The sequence below is a fragment of the Chelonia mydas genome, chromosome 3 (genome assembly GCF_015237465.2).
Source record: "Chelonia mydas isolate rCheMyd1 chromosome 3, rCheMyd1.pri.v2, whole genome shotgun sequence".
NCBI lineage: Eukaryota > Metazoa > Chordata > Testudines > Cheloniidae > Chelonia > Chelonia mydas.
In genome coordinates, this window is record NC_057851.1 from 9,851,113 (window position 1) to 9,864,886 (window position 13,774).

The following is a 13,774-nucleotide window of genomic DNA, read 5'->3' on the forward strand; positions in this document are numbered from 1 at the left end:
CCCCAGCCATCTCCAGCCTCCCAATATTCCTCAGATAAACCCCAGCCTTCACAACATCCTCTTGCAAAAATTTCCACAGGTTGACTGTGTGTTGTGTGAAGAAATACTTCCCTTTGTTTCTTTTAAAACTGCTGCCTATTAATTTCATTTGGCGACCCCTCATTTGTGTGTTATGAGGAGTAAATAACACTTCCTTGTTTGCTTTTTCAACACCTGTCATGATTTTATAAACTTCTGTCATATCCCCCCTTAGTTCTCTTTTTTCCAAGCTGAAAAGTCCCGGTCTTATTAATGTCTCCTCATATGGCAGATGTTCCATACCCGTAATCATTTTTGTTGCCCTTATCTGAACCGTTTCCAATTCCAATATATCTTTTTTGAGATGGGGTGACCACATCTGCACGCAGTATTCAAGATGTGGGCGTACCATGGATTTATATAGAGGCAATATGATATTTTCTGTTTCACTGTCTATCCCTTTCTTAATGATTCCCAACATTCTGTTTGCTTTTTTGACTGCCACTGCACATTGAGTGGATGTTTTCAGAGAACTATCCACAATGACTCCAAGATCTCTTTCTCGAGTGGTAACAGATGATTTAGACCCCATCATTTCATATGTATAGTTGGGATTCTGTTTTCCAATGTGCATTACTTTGCATTTATCAAGACTGAATTTCATCTTCCATTTTGTTGCCAGCTCACCCTGTTTTGTGAGATCCTTTTGTAGCTCTTTGAAGTCTGCCTTGGACTTAAGTATCTTAGTAGTTTTATATCATCTACAAATTTTGCCACCTCACTGTTTACCCCTTTTTCCAGATCATCTATGAATATGCTGAATAGGACTGGGCCCAGTACAGACTCCTGGGGGATATCACTATTAACCTCTCTCCATTCTGAAAACTGACCATTTAGTCCTACCCTTTGTTTCCTATCTTTTAAACAGTTATTGATCCATGAGAGGACCTTCCCTCTTATCATGATATTTTGGGAAAAGAAGAGACACAAAGTTAAGGATTCAGATCTGCATAGACCTCCATAGGGCATCACAACTGATATTTCATGGGGCACTTCATCCCTCTCAGAGCTATTGTTTTAGCCTCCCTGCATACTAAGGCAGACATCTCTGCATCGATTACACTTGATTTGCCTTGCCAAGCTTTTTTTTGTTGCCATAAGGTCTAGAATCACAATTAAAAATAAAAAGAAAGCCCAGATTACCCTATTCTCCCTAGCTCTTTGTTATCTACAAATTTAATCAGTATGCTCTCTATTCCTACATCCAGGTCATTAATCACAATGTTAAACAACATCGGACCTAGAACAAATCCCTGTGGATCCCCCACTGGAGCCCTCCTTCCAATCTGACCTCATTCCATTTATAGTTACTCTTTCTTTGTGGTTGTTTAACCAATTAAGTATCCACTTAATGGTAGTTCCACTGAACCCATATATCTTCAGTTTACTTATCAGAATGTCATATGGGACTGTGTCAAAAGCCCTGCTGAAGTCCAGGTATGTTGTGTCCAACACATTCCGCCTATCCACAAAAGCCGTTTCCCTGTCAAAAAAGGAAATGAAGCTGGTTTGGCATGATTTGTTCTTAGTAAATCCATGCTGGCTGCTAGTGATCAACCCTTCATCCTCCAGGTATTCACAAATTGACTGTTTTATAACAGTGGTCTCCAATCTTTTTACGCACAAGATGAGTTTTTGAATTTAAGATTGACCCAGGTACTACCCCGCCCCTTCTTCGAGGTCCTGCCCCTTCCCCGAGGCCCCGCCACGCTCACTCCATTTCCCCCTCCCTCAATCGCTCACTGTCTCCCACCCTCACTCACTTTCACCAGCCTGGGGCACAGGGCTGGGGCAGGCTCTGGGCTGGGGCTGAGAGGTTCGCAGTGTGGGAGGAGACTCCAGGCTGAGTCTGGGGCAGGGACTGGGGTGTTGGAGTGAGGGGTGCAAGCTCTGGGAGGGAGTTTGGGTACAGGGGTCATATGGTCACACTGCAACTAATCTCTTAGAATCCACTGGACATTTCATAAGTTTTACTTTTTATTAGTGTCATTTGTGGTTTATAGATCCAAAATCCTTCAGGGATTGTAAAAAACTGTGTAACGTTCTCAACTGTGAGGTGTGCGTTGGCTGAGCCTGGGGCAGAGGGTTGGGGTACAGGAATGAGGAGCGCAAGCTCTGGGAGGGGGCGTAGGTACAGGAGGGTGCTCCAGGCTGGGGCAGAGTGTTGGAGTGCAGGAGGGGGCTCTGGGATGGGGTGCAGGAGGGGGTGCAAGGTGTAGGCTCCAGCCGGGAGGTTCTTACCACAGGCGGCTCCCAGTCGGCAGAGCAGTGGGGCTCAGGCAGGCTGCCTGCCTGCCCTGGCTCCATGCCACTTCTAGAAGTGGCTTTCTGCTGACATGTCTCTATGGCCCCTGGGAGAGGCAGGAGGCAGCGGGTCTCCATGCGCTGCCCATGCCCACAAGCACCGCCTCCGCAGCTCCCATTGGCCATGAACCGGCCAGTGGGAGCTGCGGGGACAGTGCTGGGGCCAGGGGCAGCATGCGGAGCCGCCTCCCACCAGGGGCCGCAGAGACGTGCCAGCAGCCAGCTTCTTCTGGGAGCGGTGTGGGCCAGGGCAGGCAGGCAGCCTGCCTGAGCCCCGCTGTGCCACTGGACTTTTAGTGACCGGAGATCGCGATTGGCTGGCAGAGGCTCCAGGATTGACCAGTCGATTGCGATCGACCAGTTGGTGACAGTAGCTCGGTTGACTTCAATGGAGCTAAGCTGATTAACACCAGCTGAGGAATTGGCTTAGTGATGCTCGACCAGCACAGAAGTGGTGTAACACACTGGGTAATGTAGCCCAGTATATTATCTCCACAATTGCTGGAACCAGTTATTGTTCTCCTAATTAGCCCAAGCCTAAAATGAATGACTGCATAATCTACTGGGAGTGAAACTTGGTTTTGGGGTGAAGCAAAGTAGGCCCACTTTTGTGTTTTCTTAAACAATATGATCCCTGGAGGGAAATGAGCCCATATGGGGCAAGGGTGTTCTACTCTGGGAAGTAAAGGAACATTCTTTACCACCACTTAGCACTCTGTGAAGACAAGTGCTGTCGTGATTAAAACATGTGTTAGGAGGTTAAGGACCCAGGCTGAAAATGAATCTAGACAAGTGGTTCCCAAAATTGGTTCATGGCTTGTTCAGGGTAAGCCCCTGGCGGGCTGCGAGATGCTTTGTTTACCTCAGTGTCTGCAGGTACGGCCACTCGCAGCTCCCAGTGGCCGCGATTTGCGAACCACTGGTCTAGACACAAAAGTTCCTGTTTATACTTCATGTCTTGTTAGTTCTTATGAGACATAGTGTTACCTCTAGCAATTTTCATCAGTAGACCTGAAGCACTTTTCAAAGGAGGTCAATATAATTATCCCCATTGTATAGATGGAGAAACTGAGTCACAGAGCGGTGATGCTGTGAAACACTGTACCTCAAAGTAGCACCTTGTAACTCCCATATTCATCATTTATATATGGTTGTGATATTTCATTCAAAGCATGCCATGTAAGATATCATAGGAAAGGTCATGATCTGCTGAAACCCATTATTATGTCAAAATATGTATATCGTTAGTGTGTATGAAGTTATGAGATTTTGCTGCATGGTGGTTATTGAAGTATGTTGTGATTTTGGGAGTAGCCCAAGCTAGCTCTTCAGTGACAACAACAAAGGAGGTGACCAACCCTCCCGGGTGGGCACTGACCAGCAGGGGAATAATAAACAAGGGATTTACAAAAAGAGAAGGAGGACTTGTGGCACCTTAGAGACTAACCAATTTATTTGAGCATAAGCTTTCCTGAGCTACAGCTCACTTCATCGGATGCATTCAGTGGAAAATACAGTGGGGAGATTTATATACATAGAGAACATGAAACAATGGGTGTTACCATACACACTGTAACCAGAGTGATCACTTAAGGTGAGCTATTACCAGCAGAAGAGTTGTGGGGGGGGACCTTTTGTAGTGATAATCAAGGTGGGCCATTTCCAGCAGTTGACAAGAACGTCTGAGGAACAGTGGGGGGTTGGGGGGAAATAAACAGGGGGAAATAATTTTACTTTGTGTAATGACCCATCCACTCCCAGTCTCTATTCAAGCCTAAGTTAATTGTATCCAGTTTTCAAATTAATTCCAATTCAGCAGTCTCTCATTGGAGTCTGTTTTTGAAGTTTTTTTGTTGAAGAATTGCCACTTTTAGGTCTGTAATCGAATGACCAGAGATATTGAAGTGTTCTCCAACTGGTTTTTGAATGTTATAATTCTTGACGTCTGATTTGTGTCCATTGATTCTTTTTTCTTAGAGACTGTCCAGTTTGCCCAATGTACATGGCAGAGGGGCATTGCTGGCACATGGTGGCATATATCACATTGGTAGATGTGCAGGTGAACGAGCCTCTGATAGTGTGCCTGATGTGATTAGACCCTATGATGGTGTCCCCTGAATAGATATGTGGACACAGTTGGCAACAGGTTTTGTTGTAAGGATAGGTTCCTGGGTTAGTGGTTCTGTGGTGTGGTGTGTGGTTACTGGTGAGTATTTGCTTCAGGTTGGGGGGCTGTCTGTAAGCAAGGACTGGCCTGTCTCCCAAGATCTGTGAGAGTGATGGGTCGTCCCTCAGGATAGGTTGTAGATCCTTGATGATGCGTTGGAGAGGTTTTAGTTGGGGGCTGAAGGTGATGGCTAGTGGCTTTCTGTTATTTTCTTTGTTGGGCCTGTCCTGTAGTAGGTGACTTCTGGGTACTCTTCTGGCTCTGTCAATCTGTTTCTTCACTTCAGCAGGTGGGTATTGTAGTTGTAAGAATGCTTGATAGAGATCTTGTAGGTATTTGTCTCGTCTGAGGGGTTGGAGCAAATGCGGTTGTATCGTAGAGCTTGGCTATAGACAATGGATCATGTGATGTGGTCTGGATGAAAGCTGGAGGCAAGTAGGTGGGAATAGCGCTCAGTAGGTTTCCGGTATAGGGTGGTGTTTATGTGACCATCTCTTATTAGCACCGTAGTGTCCAGGAAGTGGATCTCTTGTGTGGACTGGTCCAGGCTGAGGTTGATGGTGGGATGGAAATTGTTGAAATCATGGTGGAATTCCTCAAGGGCTTCTTTTCCATGGGTCCAGATGATGAAGATGTCATCAATGTAGCGCAAGTAGAGTAGGAGCATTAGGGGACGAGGGCTGAGGAAGCATTGTTCTAAGTCAGCCATACAAATGTTGGCATACTGTCGGGCTATGCGGGTACCCATAGCAGTGCTGCTGATTTGAAGGTATACATTGTCCCCAGACAATTGCACAAGACCACACCAGGGGATTTCACAACTCTGTGACTCAGCAAGGCCAACCAGGCATGCCTTGGCTAGTATTTTCTAGGCACCTGGACTGAGTGTATGCAATTAGGGACAATGGGATCATGCCTTTGCCTTTCTCCTCCCCCATCTATGCTGGAAGCAACAAGAACACTGGGAAGACAAAGACTTCAACTGAGGAGACTGGTCCCAGGCTTAAAAGGGGAAGCCTGTGAATTAAGAACTGTAACATCTAGTGGGGTGAGAAAACTGCTTGATTCAAATACTACCTAGTCTAATAAGGTTTAAGATTAAATTGTGCACTTACCTTCTATTTTCTTTGGTAACCATCTCTGATCTTTTGTGACTACCACTTATAACCACTTAATCTATCTTTCTGTAGTTAATAAATCTGTTTTATATTTTACCTAAAGCAGTGTGATTTGGTTGAAGTGCTTGGGAAACCTCAGTTCAGTTTACAAAACTTGTGCGTGTCCTCTCCACATTGAGGGAGGGATGGACTGGGTAATAAGCTTACACTGGTCAGACTTCTGACCAGGGTAAGACAGTACACATCAAAAGTGGCGCTTTAGGTGCTGACTCCGTGGGTACTCCGGGGCTGGAGCACCCATGGGGAAAATTTGGTGGGTGCAGAGCAGTCACCGGCAGCTCCCCGCCCCGCGCCCAGCCCCATCTCACCTCCGCTCCTCCTCCGCCCCTGAACGCGCCGCCCCGCTCTGCTTCTCCACCCACCCGCCGGCTTCCCGCAAATCAGCTTTTCGGCGGGAAGCCTGGAAGGGCTGAGAAGCAGGCGGAGTCTTCATGCTCAGGCCCAGGGTGGCAGAGGTGAGCTGGGGCAGGGAGCGGTTACCCTGTGCGCCCCCCGGGTTACCTGCTGCAGCGTGGGCGGCCCTCCTCGCACCACCCCCCAGCGCCAGCTCTCCTCCGCTCTGCCTCTGCCTCCCTGGGCCTGAGCGCGAAGCCGCCGCCTGCTTGTCAGCCCTCCCAGGATTCCCGCTTCCCACGCAAACAGCTGATTTGCGGGAAGCTGGCAGGGTGGCGGAGAAGCAGAGCGGGGCGGCGCGTTCAGGGGAGGAGGCGGAACGGAGGTGAGCTGGGGCCAGGTGCAGGACGGGGCGGGGAGCTGCCGGTGGGTGCTCTGCACCCATCAAATTTTCCTCGTGGGTGCTCCAGCCCCGGAGCACCCACGGAGTCAGAGCCTAAGGTGCCACTTTTGGCTGGTTGTTAAATTTAGAAGCCTTTTAGAACCAGTTGTCCCTCACGGGACACTCGGTTCTAAAAGGGCTTCTAAATTTAACAACCAGTTCTAGCGAACCGGTGCCAACTGGCTCCAGCTCACCACTGAGTAGGACTGCTAGCCATCCTCGTCCATGGTGTACGGCTCCACCGCTTCCACTGCAACTCTGCTCTCCTGCGAGCTGGAGGCTTCTGCCTCAGGCTGCTCTCCCAGCCGTCAGCACTGTGTGGTCGCACCCACCCCAGCCTACCCCTTGCTTCCATGGCTCATGAAGCCTGGACAGTAGTAAGGAGCAGTTCAACTATAGGCTGAGCAAGTGCAGAATGGTGGTAGAATGCGCCTTTGGACGTTTAAAAGCTCCATGGTGCTGTTGGTCAGACCTCAGCGTAATCAACATTCCCATTGTTATTGCTGCTTGCTGTGTGCTCCATAATATCTATGAGAGTAAGGGGGAGACATTTATGGTGGGGTGGGAGGTTGAGGCAAATCGCCTGGCATCCAATTTTGAGCAGCCAGACACCAGGGAGATTAGAAGAGCACAGCAAGGTGCGCTGCTCATCAGATAGGCTTTGAAAACCAGTTTCATGACTGGCCAGGCTTCGGTGTGACAGTTCTGTGTTTCTCCTTGATGCAAACCCACCCCCTTTGTTGATTTTAATTCCCTGTAAGCCAACCACCCTCCCCCCTTTGAAATAAAGTAACTATTGTTTTGAAACCATGCATTCTTTCTTTATTAATTAAAAAATATTAGATAACGGACAAGGTAGCCAGGGTGGGATGGGGTGGGGTGGGGTGGGGGAGGAAGGAAGGACAAGGCTACATGGCTTATTGTAGCCACACAAAAATTAAACTGTCTGAATGACAGCCTTCTGTTGCTTGGGCCATGGGACATGGAAAACTAAGCAGAAAACAGCAAAGAGAAGGTAAAGGGTCTTCATGGCTGAAGATTGGCTGGATCCCAGAGTCACTGCAGAGAAGAGGCACGGAGAGACAGTGAAACTGGTGCTCCTCTGCCGAAAGAGGAAGGAGAGTCCCTGCATTTATGCAGTTCCCTAAGGAGGAAAGAAGATTAATTTACCATGTGGGGGGATTTTTAGGGTGCAGCTCCGGAGGCCATGAAATTGCTCCAAACCCCCTTTGATGTTGCTCTTATCTGGCCACTCTGCCCTCAGTCTGTCATCCTTTCTATTGACAATCCCTCGCAGGAGATAAGCCCTCCTGCTCCCCAGCTGTATGAGCATCTGTTGTCTGTTGTGCAGCTGGCACATCTGAAGGATCCATCATCTCCCTCTTCCCAGAATCTTCATGTTTAATTCATTCATTTCCGTCATAAAGAAACACACGGATCTGCTCCTAACTCAGTCTCTGGGCACCTTTGGCCATCGGTTACAAACCAACACAAGAGAACAGCAGAGTCCTCCCAACACACAACATCCGCCCAGGATCCTCAACGAATCCCCATCACCCCCAGCCATCTCCAGCCTCCCAATATTCCTCAGATAAACCCCAGCCTTCACAACATCCTCTAGCAAAAAATTCCACAGGTTGACTTTGTGTTGTGTGAAGAAATAGTTCCCTTTGTTTCTTTTAAACCTGCTGCCTATTAATTTCATTTGGCGACCCCTCGTTCGTGTGTTATGAGGAGTAAATAACACTTCCTTGTTTACTTTCTCAACACCAGTCATGATTTTATAGACTTCTATCATATCCCCGCTTAGTTCTCTTTTTTCCAAGCTGAAAAGTCCCAGTCTTATTAATGTCTCCTCATATGGCAGATGTTCCATACCCGTAATCATTTTTGTTGCCCTTATCTGAACCGTTTCCAATTCCAATATATCTTTTTTGAGATGGGGTGACCACATCTGCACACAGTATTCAAGATGTGGGAGTATCATGGATTTATATAGAGGCAATATGATATTTTCTGTTTCATTGTCTATCCCTTTCTTAATGATTCCCAAGATTCTGTTTGCTTTTTTGACTGCCTCTGCACACTGAGTGGATGTTTTCAGAAAACTAGCCAGAATGACTCCAAGATCTCTTTCTTGAGTGGTAACAGCTAATTTAGTCCCCCATCAGTCCATATGTGTAGTTGGGATTATGTTTTCCAATGTGCGTTACTTTGCATTTATCAACATTGAATTTCATCTGCCATTTTGTTGCCAGGTCACCCAGTTTGGTGAGATCCTTTCGTAGTTTTTTGAAATCTGCTTGGGACTTAACTATCTTGAGTAGTTTTGTATCATCTGCAAATGTTGCCATCTCACTGTTTACCCCCTTTTCCAGATCATTTATGAATATGTTAAAAAGGTCTGGTCCCAGTACGGACCCCTGGGGGATATCACTATTAACCTCTCTCCATTCTGAAAACTGATCATTTAGTCCTACCCTTTGTTTCCTATCTTTTAACCAGTTATTGATGCATGAGAGGACCTTCCCTCTTATCTTGATAATTTGGGAAAAGAAAAGACATAAAGTTAAGGTTTCAGATCTGCATAGACCTCCATAGGGCATCACAACTGACATTTCATAGAGATGAATGGGGCACTTCATCACTCTCAGAGCTATTATTTTAGCTTCCCTGCATACTCAGGCAGACATCTCTGCATTGATTACACTTGATTTGCCTTGCCAAGCTTTTTTTGTCGCCATAATATCTAGAATCAGAATTAAAAACAAAAAGAAAGCTTAGATTACCCTATTCTCTCTAGCTTTTTTTTATCTGCAAATTGGATCAGTACGCTCTCTATTCCTACATCCAGGTCATTAATCACAATGTTAAACAACATTGGACCTAGAACAAATCCCTGTGGATCCCCCACTGGAGCCCTCCTTCCAATCTGACATCATTCCTTTAGTAGTTACTAATTGTTTGTGGTTGTTTAACCAATTAAGTATCTACCAAACCAGTTACCCTGTCAAAGAAGGAAATGAAGCTGGTTTGGCATGATTTGTGCTTGGTAAAACCATGCTGGCTGCTAGCAATCACGCCTTTTTCCTCTAGGTATTCGCAAATCTAATGTTTTATAACAGTGGTCTCCAACCTTTTTACGCATAAGATCACTTTTTGAATTTAAGATCGACCCAGGATCTACTGTACCCCATCCCCAAGGCCCAGCCCTTTCCCGAGGCCCCGCCCTGCTCCCTCCATTCCCTCCTCGTTCCGTCACTCGCTCTCCCACACCCTCACTCACTTTCACTGGACTCGAGCAGGAGGTTGGGGTGCGGGAGGGGGTGCTGGCTCTGGGCTGGGGCTGAGGGGTTTGGAGTGTGGGAGGGGGCTCTGGGCTGAGCCTGGGTCAGGGGGTTGGGGTGCAGGAGTGAGAGGTGCAAGCTCTGCGAGGGAGTTTGGTGCAGGAGGGGGCTCTGGGCTGGGGCAGGGGGTTGGGGTGCGAGGTGTAGTCTCTGGATGGGAGGCGACTACCACAGGCTCCCAGTCGGCAGCGCAGCGGGGATCAGGCAGGCTGCCTGCCTGCCCTGACCCCATGCTGCTCCCCAAAGCGGCTGTCTGCTGGCATGTCTCTTCGGCTCCTGAGGGGTGCGGGGGCATCGGGTCTCCCTGTGCTATCCGCACCTACAAGCACTGGTCCCGCATGCTGCGGGGACAGTGCTGGGGCCAGGGGCAGCGTGCGGAGCTGCCTCCTCCCAGGGGCTGGAGAGACGTGCCAGCAGCCAGCTGCTTCTGGGAGCGGTGCGGGGCCAGGGCAGGCAGGCAGCCTGCCTGAGCTCCACTGTGCCACCGGACTTTTAGTGGCCGGAGATCACGATTGGCTGGCAGAGGCTCCAGGATCGACCAGTCGATCGTGATCGACCAGTTGGTGACCGCTGTTTTATAAATTGCTCTAGTAGCTTCCTAAGTATCAAGGTCAGGCTGACTGACCTATAGTCCCCTGGTCCCTCCTTTTTAAAGATGGCCCTTCTCCAGTCTTCTGGGACCTCTCCTGTCATCCACGAATTTGCAAATATTATTGTCAGTGACTCTGAGATTTCTTTAGCTAATTCCTTCAACACCCTTGGGTGAATAGCATCAGGCCCTGCTGAGGTGAATTCATTAAAATTAGTAAGAAGGTCTGACATGTTCTTTATCTTATCCCAATCTGCATCCCTCCCCCTTTATTGTCTATGGCAGCTTTCCTAGTCACCCAGTCATATGTTATTTTTTGTGAGGAGACAGAAGCAAAGTAGGCATTGAGCGCTTGAGCACTTTTCCTGACTATAATCTTCTGTTACCAGCTCACCTTCACTGAGCAGCACACACACACAATCCTTGACCTATCTTATTTGTCTGACGTATTTGAAGAACCCCTTCTTCTCGTCTCTATCATTCCTTCCCAGCCGTAACTCATTCTTTGCCTTGGCTTTCCTGCTTTTGTCCCTACATGCTCGCGCTATTCAGAGGACGCCATTTTGTAGAACAGTTGTTCTGGGAAGGCAGATGCATTCAGGGGCGAAATGGAATTGTCCTGTGGGCTGGATCCCACCTGTGGGCCACCAACCGGAGCACCATAAGTCAGGTGTATCGGGTCATCTGCTTAGGCATTGAAGCCCCTCTCTTCTCCCCATTCCTCTCCTCAGCATTTCACTGATGGCTGGTGTAGACAGCTCCCCACTCAGCTGACCAGCTTCTGAAAACCCTTCTATAGGCACCTAAATCTCACCACACATTGCAGGGGAGCCTGGGTGCCTCGCTCAGGGTTGAAAATCCCACCGGATAGCAGGGCTCTAAAGGTTAGCCATTGCAAAAGCTAGTGACACAATGCCTAAGTACCTGTAAGGATCTGGATTTCAACTCTCTGTGCCTCCATTCCCCATTCTTAAAACAGGGGTAACAGCACGGACCTCCCTCACCAAGGTGTTGTGAGGGTAAGTACATTAACGATTGTCAGATGTTCAGACACTACAGTAACGGAGGCCAGATGAGTATCTTAGCTAGAATACCAGAGGATCTGATTTCTGAGTTTGAAAATGGTGCAGGCATCAGATGAGTCCTAGGAAACAAAGTGAGGAGGCAACGCACGGTGCATTGTAAAAATTGCCCAGAATGCTATATGGCTGGAAACAGTGCAAAGAAACCTGGGAGATACTTACTTAGAACAGGTTTCAGAGTAGCATCCGTCTTAGTCTGTATTCGCAAAAAGAAAAGGAGTACTTGTGGCACCTTAGAGACTAACAAATTTATTTGAGCATAAGCTTTCGTGAGCTACAGCTCACTTCATCGGATGTATGCTCAAATAAATTTGTTAGTCTCTAAGGTGCCACAATTACTCCTTTTCTTTTTACTTAAAACACAATGCTTTTGGATGTATGTTAACAGAATGCTGACTAGACCCAAGACTTGCAATGTGATGTCTTATATTCTTATATTCTTTGGATCACTAAAATCATGCCAGTCTAAGAGAACATGGGTCTGATTCTCCACCATTTGAATACAGGTTTTACCTCAGTATATAGCTCAGCTGGTGAGAATGACAGTAGCTCGGTTGACTTCAATGGAGCTAAGCTGATTAACACCAGCTGAGGAATTGGCTCAGTGAAGCTCGACCAGCACAGAAGTGGTGTAACACATGGGGTAATGTGGCCCAGTATATTATCTCCACAATTACTATTATGGCTGGAACCAATTATGGGGAACCAATTATTGTTCTCCTAATTAGCCCAAGCCTAAAATGAATGACTGCATAATCTACTGAGAGTGAAACTTGTTTTTTGGTTGAAGTGCTTGGGAAATCTCAGTTCAGTTTCAAAATCTTGTGTGTGTCCTCTCCACATTGAGGGAGGGGTGGACTGGGTAATAAGCTTACACTGGTCAGACTTCTGACCAGGGAAGATGGTATAGTTCTGGGGTGCAAGGCTGGTGGGTTGGGAGATTTGCTGTTGCCTTTCTCTGTGTAATTCATGAGTGGCTCAGGGAGCATTCATGCAATCTAGCTGGGTGTTGGGTTCCACATGCTGTTGTGCTGAGTGATCACAGTGCCTGGAGGGGCTTCCCGCTTGTCACTAGCAAAGCATTGTGAGAGACAGCCCAGGCTGGAGGGTTAAGAGGGCACAGCGGTACCCCAGTTCCAGGTTGTACCCTGGGGATCCCATCACAGATGTCACTTCCCTAAGGTCACACAAAGGTCAGAGCCAGGAATAGACTCCAGATCTCCTATGTCCCACACCAGTGCTCTCATCACGAGGCTACACTGCCTTCCCTGTTAATACATTAACAACTTTTGTAACACTGTGCCTTTTCCCAGTAAAGAAAAGTCCCTCCAGGGCTGGTCCCTGCAGAGACCAAGGTAAGGGCTGTGAGGGAGAGCTGGGCACGGGGCAGGGGGATAGGGCACTGGGAAAAGGAGCTGATTTGTGGAGAAAAGCTGGAGGTAACAATATTTTGCCGCTGCACAGAAATGACAAAGCCGCTGTGAGTTCCATTGTTTCTCGCTGTTGCCTTATTTTAGGAGGTTAATATTACTCATTTGGATAGTATGGGTTATAGGCTCACCAATTAATCTGATCAGAAGATAATGAGGTTCTTGTCCCAGAATCAGGCTACACAGAGTTTGCAAGGGCTCTCGAGGGTATGACAAGGATGTTCACACTGAGACAAATATAGTCTTAAAGAATTTTATTGAGATAAATGGAATTCTGATCAAATAGTAATCTAATGCTAACATAATCAGAGTTACAAATGCAATACTATTATTCTAAAGATACATGTGGTATTACATACTATAAAGCTTTTGATTAATATACTCACACCCTTCCTTGATAACCTTGTGGTAAGAGACAAAGGACCAGCCCCACCTCTGGCATTCCAAGAGAGTTTAGGTCCAGGTTCCTCAATTCTTGAGTGCGAGGTGCAGAGCTTAGGAGAAGCTAAAGAGATCTCAAAGCTAACTTAGAGTTTTACTTAACTTACTGTCTTAAAACTTACATTTAAGAACTAATAGACTAATAAACAAAGAAGCCTGGAAACGTGAAGCTCGAAGCTCAGGAGCCCTGAAGCTTAGAAACTTAGACACTTCCTTGGCATGGTGGGTCACCCCTCTCATAGAGCTTGAGTACTTGAGCCCTTCTTCTATGTCCAAATTTAGTTTCCTCACCCACAAATGTTAGGATACACTTACTCCATGGACTACTATGTTTGTACATAGTGATGACATATACATACATATTAAAGACAATAGAACATTCT